The 8,152-nt window shown below is 40.0% G+C and overlaps 1 pseudogene; it reads right to left on the reverse strand.

Annotated features, from left to right (window-relative positions):
* LOC122013797 lies at positions 1 to 7,747 on the reverse strand (annotated as a pseudogene).
* Positions 7,748 to 8,152: the final 405 nt, after the last annotated feature.

An 8,152-nucleotide genomic window follows, 5' to 3' on the forward strand; every position in this document is an offset into this window, starting at 1 on the left:
TGAAGAAACATTTAGCAATAGGGGTATTCTTTACACCTCTTACAGCTTACTACTCGTAGCACTCTTGTCTTCTATCTTCACAAACCTTCCACGGACACGAGGCTGACAGTCTGCTAGAGCCTTTCTGCACGCGTACTGCTATATGTGCAAAATTTTGTCATTCATTGGACTAAAACAATCATGTGTTTCTATGAGAAGAAATATTATAGTAATGCATTTAGTAAGTTTAAGAGGATTGCTCTTCTTTTTGTTAACATACTGAGAACTTATCATACAATCTGATGGAGGTAGAAATTTCACCTTGATCTTTCTTCCATAGTTTCTACTTGTCCTTTTCTTCCTGTACCTAGAAAGTTTTATCCTCCTTGCTTCAGTCTTCTCCTCGATCTTCGCATCCTCTACCGATGCTAAAAACTCAAGAGAAGGAAAAGTGTTCATGACACCATGAACTGGGTTATTAGTTCGAAGAATCTGCCAGAAGAAACTCAAAATCAATGACCTGCAATATCATGTGGAAATTGACAAAAAGACCTAAACATATCTTAGTATGTGTAACATCACAAGCAAAGAAAAATTAACTACCGCCAATTAGTTAATGCATGTATACTTAAAAGAAATCTCATAGAAACAGGGTCACTTCGAATCAAGTATCCAACCCAGAAACTGTTTTGTGATGTGGCTATATGGATAAACATACCAGACAAACCAAAGGTAGTAATTTTTTTAATCGAAAAGGAAAAAGGCAAATACACAAACACGGAAGTGTAATCTTAGTTCTGACCTCGATATCCCCTTCACTGTATGCCCTTCTTATGCCAAAAGCAGACTCAAAATTCATTTCATGCAAGCCAAGCAAACATGGTTCAACACTGGAAGGGTTAGCACCATCCACTGTGCTTAAGCACTCTTTACTGATACTCTTCTGCAAAGATCCCTCTACAGAAGAACCCTCTGTCAGCGGTGCAGAAACCGGAATATTTGATGCCTCAAGAGTAGGCACATTTGTGACTGACTTTGAAACGAGGTCTCCCTTCCAGTCATTGAGCACCTGTTGGATATTGGGGTCTTAAATAGATCAAAACGATTTTGAGGAAGGAAGCCATCAATTGTTGAAAGTCGTAATTGACTTCAAAATTGAAATCTACGATTCGCGTAGATAGATTTAGACTATTAATTTGCTCAAAACCGATTAAGGGTGAATGAGAAATTAATGTTTAAAGTCGGTCCAAAATAACATTTATTATTCATTAATAAAGTACATGGGAGAATAGTCCCACATCGGAAATTCTCGATGTGTATTCTCTACTTATTAATGAAGATGTGTTAATGGAGTCAACACAAAAATAAAAGGGCAGGTGCTCCCTTAGCCCAGGGCGAGCAGGTGCTCGCACCTGTGAGCCCGCCACCCGCCACGTGCGCACGTGCGGAATGGGTGCTTTGTAGGCGCACTTTGCACTTCGCAGGGTCACAACTCCTCAGATCTGATGGATGAGATTGAAGTGGGCTTGGAGAAGGGTTACAACCCTTCAGAATGGATGATCTAGATCGATCCAGCCCAAAGAACCTCTTCTTTCAGTATAAATAGAACCCTCCAGATGGAATATTCACTCAATCCTCTGTTCTCTTCCTCAAGCATTCATCTCATCTTGTCCATTCAAGAGTCCAAGAAGTCTACTAGAAGGTTCGCTGGTCTCGGAAGTCGGAGTGCTACGATTCCGAGACGTTCGTCGTCGTTGTATCTTGGGAACGAATTGCAACAATCCGTTAAGCATCGTAGCGGAGCAATATCGTTTACGGAGATAGTGTCGAACACTAGCCTCGACGATCAGTTTGCATACTCTAGAAGCTACCCGGGATAACAGTCGTAAACGATATTTCGTGCAAACTGATATGGCTACCAACGACATTCCGACGGCCATACCGACCGTCGTTCCGACCGCCATTCCGACAATCATTCCGCACGGAGAAAAGCCGTAGAAATTCACCGGAACCGACTTCAAAAGATGACAGCAAAAGATGCTGTTTTATCTAACAACGCTAAACCTTGTACGATTTTTGCACGAAGACACTCCAGCCGCTACGGAAGGTAGTAAGGCTGCTAGCGATGCGTGGTCTCACGGAGATTTTCTGTGCCGCAATTATATACTCAATGCCTTGGACAACACGTTATATAACGTATATTGTTCTCTGGAGACGGCAAAATCTTTGTGGGAATCCCTTGAGAAGAAATACAAGACCGAAAATGTTGGATTGAAGAAATTCATCGTCGGTCGGTTTCTGGATTTCAAGATGGTGGACTCAAAAAGCGTCTCATCTCAAGTCCAAGATATGCAATTAATACTGCATGATCTGGACGTTGAAGGCATGAAGCTGAACGAGACATTCGCAGTTGCTGCGGTAATTGAGAAGCTCCCTCCGTCATGGAAGGATTTCAAGAATTACCTAAAGCACAAGCAAAAGAAGATAGGGTTGCAAGACCTGATCCTGAGACTACGAATAGAGGAGGATAATCGAAAGTTATCCGACTCCAGAGGAACCAAGCGGACTATAGACGAAATGTCCAACTTGGTCGAGCCGAACGCTAAAAAGCCGAAGCAGTTCAAAAAGAAGGCTCAAGCAAAGAAGTTCAAAGGCTCCTGCTACAACTGTGGAAAAGTAGGACACCTGTCCAAGGACTGCAGACGCCCAAAGAAGCCAACCAAGGGGCCAAAGGATGCTGCGAATCATGTCGCAACCTCTCTTGAGGACTTGGATCTCACTGCGGTTGTATTTGAAGCCAACTTGGTGGATACCAACCCGAAGCAGTGGTTCATTGATATTGGAGCAACTCGTCATATCTGTTCCGATAAGGCGATGTTCTCCAAGTATACTCTGATAAATGGCAGGAAGCTCTATATGGGTAATTCCACGACGTCGACAATTGTTAGACTCGGAAAGGTTGTTCTGAAGATGACGTCCGGAAAGGAGCTAATACTCATTGATGTACTCCATGTTCCCGACATCAGTAAGAACCTAATTTCTGGAGCGGCATTGGTCAAGACCGGATTTAGGCTAGTGTTCCAGTCAGACAACTTTGTACTTACGAAGAATGGTGTCTTCGTAGGAAAGGGGTACCTAGAAAAGGGTCTATTCAAAATGGTTGTAATGCCTGTACTCCGAAATTTTGATGGTAATAAAATAAATGCTTCCAGCTATGTTGTTGAGTGTTTTAATTTATGGCATGATCGACTCGGACATGTGTATAATAATACTCTTAAACGTCTCGTCAAATTAAATTTATTACCAAACGTCAATGTTGACGGAACACACAAATGTGAAGTGTGCGTGGAAGCGAAAATGACGAAACTACCTTTTCATTCGGTGGAAAGGACAACAACTCCTCTAGAGTTAATACATAGTGATCTATGTGACTTGAAATTTGTGCAAACTAGAGAAGGTAAAAAATATTTTATTACTTTTATCGATGACTGCACAAAGTTCTGTTATGTCTTTCTTTTAAGAAGTAAAGACGAAGCCCTAGAGGCGTTCAGAACCTATAAAACAGAAGTTGAAAACCAACTTGACAAACGAATTAAAATAATTCGAAGCGATAGAGGTGGAGAATATGGTGCACCGTTTGATGAATTTTGTACAGAATCTGGCATTATCCATCAAACAACGGTGCCTTACTCACTTCAATCAAACGGTGTTGCCGAACGTAAAAATCGGACACTAAAAGAAATGATGAATGCCTTGTTGATAAATTCAGGTTTACCTCAAAACTTATGGGGGGAAGCAATATTATCGGCAAATCACATTCTCAACAGAATCCCTCCTAAGAAAAATGATAAAACTCCATATGAACTATGGAAAGGCCGCGAGCCATCGTACAAATACCTGAAAATGTGGGGGTGCTTGGCAAAGGTCGAAGTACCTAAACTAAAGCAAGTAAAGATCGGACCTAAAACGTTCGATGCGGTATTTGTCGGATATGCCCATAATAGTAGTGCATATCGTTTCCTAGTTCACAAATCAGACATTCCTGATATACATGTGGGAACAACCATAGAATCTCGGAATGCGATATTCTTTGAAAACGTATTCCCAAATAAAAAGGGAAACGTTGAAAGTGATAACAACGGAAGTTCAAACAAAAATGACGTTACCGAACTTAGCTGTTATAAAAGGACTATTGACGATCAAAGTGAAGAGTCACGTCGTAGCAAACGGGCTAGAGTTGAGAAATCATTCGGGCCAGATTTCATGACTTTCATGTCAGAAATGGAACCAAGAACATTAAGTGAAGCTCTCTCTAGATCCGATGCTCCAATGTGGAAAGAAGCTGTCAATAGTGAAATTGAGTCTATCATGAATAATCATACTTGGGAATTAGTAGACCTTCCTTCTGGTAATAAACCATTAGGTTGTAAGTGGATACTAAAACGTAAGTATAAAGCTGATGGATCAATTGACAAGTATAAGGCCAGACTTATAGCCAAGGGGTACAAGCAAGAGGAATGTCTTAATTACTTCGATACATACTCACCGGTGACAAGGATTACGTCCATACGAGTGCTAATAGCCATTGCAGCACTGTATGACCTTGAAATACATCAAATGGATGTTAAGACTGCGTTCTTAAATGGTGAGTTGGAAGAAGAAATTTATATAGAGCAACCCGAAGGGTTCATGACTCCTGAAAATGAGAAAAAGGTGTGTCGACTTGTTAAGTCGTTGTACGGACTTAAGCAAGCGCCTAAACAATAGCACGAAAAATTTGACAAAGTAATGTTGTCAAACGAATTCAGAATAAATGAATGTGACAAATGCATTTATGTCAAAAACACACCTGAAGGCTATGTAATAGTCTGTCTATACGTAGACGACATGCTAATAATGGGCAGTAATCATGATGTAATCATGACTACAAAGAAAATATTGATCAGAAATTTTGATATGAAAGATATGGGTCAAACAGATGTTATATTGGGAATTAAAATTTTCAAGACATCAGAAGGGATAGTTTTAACACAATCCCATTATGTAGAATCTGTATTGAAAAAATTCAATGCGTACGATCTCTCTACAGTGAAAACACCTATGGATCTAAGTCAACACTTAGCGAAAAACCATGGTGAGACCATATCGCAGTTGGAATATTCTTGGATAATAGGCAGTTTAATGTATCTCACAAACTGCACACGTCCGGATATTGCCTGTACGGTCAACAAATTGAGTCGTTTTACGAGTAATCCAAACGACACCCATTGGAAAGCATTGATGCGAGTTCTCAGATATTTGAAATATACTATGAACTATGGATTACATTATGGAAAATGTCCCGCTGTGTTGGAAGGATATTGTGATGCTAATTGGATATCAGATACAAAAGACTCCAAATCCACTAGTGGATATGTATTCACAATCGGTGGGGGAGCAGTATCTTGGAAATCCACTAAGCAGACTTGCATTGCTCGGTCAACTATGGAATCCGAGTTTATAGCACTAGACAAAGCAGCTGAGGAAGCTGAATGGCTGCGGAATTTCTTGGAAGATATTCCGAGCTGGATGAAACCTGTGCCTGCCGTACTAATCCACTGTGATAGTCAATCGGCGATTGGAAGGGCACAGAGTAATATGTATAATGGGAAGTCACGACATATACGTCGTAGACATAATACCATTAGGCAGTTGATCTCGAATGGAGTGATTGCAATCGACTATGTTAAGTCCAAAGATAATCAGACAGATCCTCTAACAAAGGGGTTGAGTCGAGATCAAGTATACTGCTCATCAAGAGGAATGTGATTAAAAATCTACAACTGAAAATGACTGTAGCGGTAACCCAACCTTGTTGACTGGAGATCCCAAGATCTTGGTTCAATGGGACAACGAAGTTACAGAAGTTGTGGTCCAGCACATTAGATAGTTTATCTCTATCCCAATCCTAGGATGAATTTGTGTTGTCCTACCTCATGTAGTGAGATTAAGCTTATGCTTTTAGTGAATTCTATACCTGATAAGGTGAAATATGGTAGGATACTCTTGATAGAAGTGTCACCTATGTGAGTGTGAAGACAGGCCGCTTCAATGAAATACTCATGAATCCAAGATAGTATCCATGGCCGAAACGGAACCAACCATGAGAACCTAAAGTAGTTGAGATAGATCTCTGTGTGGGTGTTATTGTCTAAGTATACACCAACAGCTGAGCAGTTCAAGACATCACGTTCACTGCGCAGCCTAGTATACTCGATAGCATTTCACTACGGAAGGTTCAAAGCCACAAGCTACCTCTCCCGATGCAGTGACTTATCGATTGGACTCTTGTAAAGTGTCAGCATGCATACACACATTGTATTAATTTCCATTCATGTGGGGGGATTGTTGGATATTGGGGCCTTAAATGGACCAAAACGATTTTGAGAAAGGAAGTCATCAATTGTTGAAAATCGTAATTGACTTCAAAATTGAAATCTACGATTCGCGTAGATAGATTTAGACTATTAATTTGCTCAAAACAGATTAAGGGTGAATGAGAAATTAATGTTTAAAGTCGGCCCAAAATAACATTTATTATTCATTAATAAAGTGCATGGGAGAATAGTCCCACATCGGAAATTCTCGATGTGTATTCTCTACTTATTAATGAAGATGTGTTAATGGAGTCAACACAAAAATAAAAGGACAGGTGCTCCCTTAGCCCAGGGCGAGCAGGTGCTCGCACCTGTGAGCCCGCCACCCGCCACGTGCGCAATGGGCGCTTTATAGGCGCACTTTGATGACTGGACAGTTGACTTAGGGAATGGATGACTATCGTTGATCAACGTTGATCAAATAGGTATGATGGATCGCTTGTGATGCGATCTAGAGCGTTGGATCGCAAAGAGTAACGATCTGACGGCTTGGGATGAGACTTGATCTGAAGCATCGAATCAATGGATCCAGATCCGATGGTCGATGACAATAGGCGGGATCTGAGGGTCACAACTCCTCATATTGAAGTGGGCTTGGAGAAGGGTTACAACCCTTCAGAATGATCTAGATCGATCCAGCCCAAAGAACACATCCACTCACCCAAAGGACACTCAACCTCTTCTTTCAGTATAAATAGAACCCTCCAGATGATGGAATATTCACTCAATCCTCTCTTCTCTTCCTCAAGCATTCATCTCATCTTGTGCATTCAATAGTCCAAGAAGTCTACTAGAAGGTTCGCTGGTCTCGGAAGTCGGAGTGCTACGATTCCGAGACGTTCGTCGTCGTTGTATCTTGGGAACGAATTGCAACAATCCGTTAAGCACCGTAGCGGAACAATATCATTTACGGAGATAGTGTCGAACACTAGCCTCGACGATCAATTTGCATACTCCAGAAGCTACCCGGAATAACACACCTCACATAAGAGATCTTCATTTTCAATTGATTTCATATCTGAAATTTGTATTGTTTCATCTGTAATAGAGCTTCCATAGCCAGAGATCATTGATAGAGCAGCAGACAAAGGATTCACTGCAAGTAATGATTATTCTACTATGGGCTTATATAAAAAACATTAGAAAATTATATAAAAAACTTATCACACGATCTTATTTGATTATTTTTTAACTGTTGCATCGGACCCCTCGCAGAGGTATAATTATAGCTCTTCTGTATCAAGTCGTCCGACCGCTGCGCTCATTGTCCTTGCCTGATAGATAAATCCTATCGTATCTTCATGATTATCATCGCCTGACATATTCTTCTGCGAAGGTGGCGCATAGGACATGTTATTTTGTGACCAAAAAATTACGGGTTCAAATCTTGAAAACAGTCTCTTACAAAAAGTAAGGTAAGATTGTATACATTGGATCATTTCCGGAACCCCACATAATAAGAGTTTCGTGCACCGAATTATCCTTTTTGTATTTTCTTAATTAAAAAAAAAAAATAGCTAAATTTAAAAGATTACACTAAAAAAATGCACATATTCGTACTTTCTTTGAATAATACCAGAAAATAAGACGAATTTATTTAAAAAACACACACACATTTCAATAAAACAAAAATACGTACACTACATTTTAATTTGAATAATATTAGAAAATGAAATATAAAATTTAATTAAGAAAAATACACATTTCAATATAACAAAAATACACATACTCATATTTTAATTTGAAACACATTAGAA

Source organism: Zingiber officinale, chromosome 8B (genome assembly GCF_018446385.1).
Source record: "Zingiber officinale cultivar Zhangliang chromosome 8B, Zo_v1.1, whole genome shotgun sequence".
Lineage (NCBI taxonomy): Eukaryota > Viridiplantae > Streptophyta > Magnoliopsida > Zingiberales > Zingiberaceae > Zingiber > Zingiber officinale.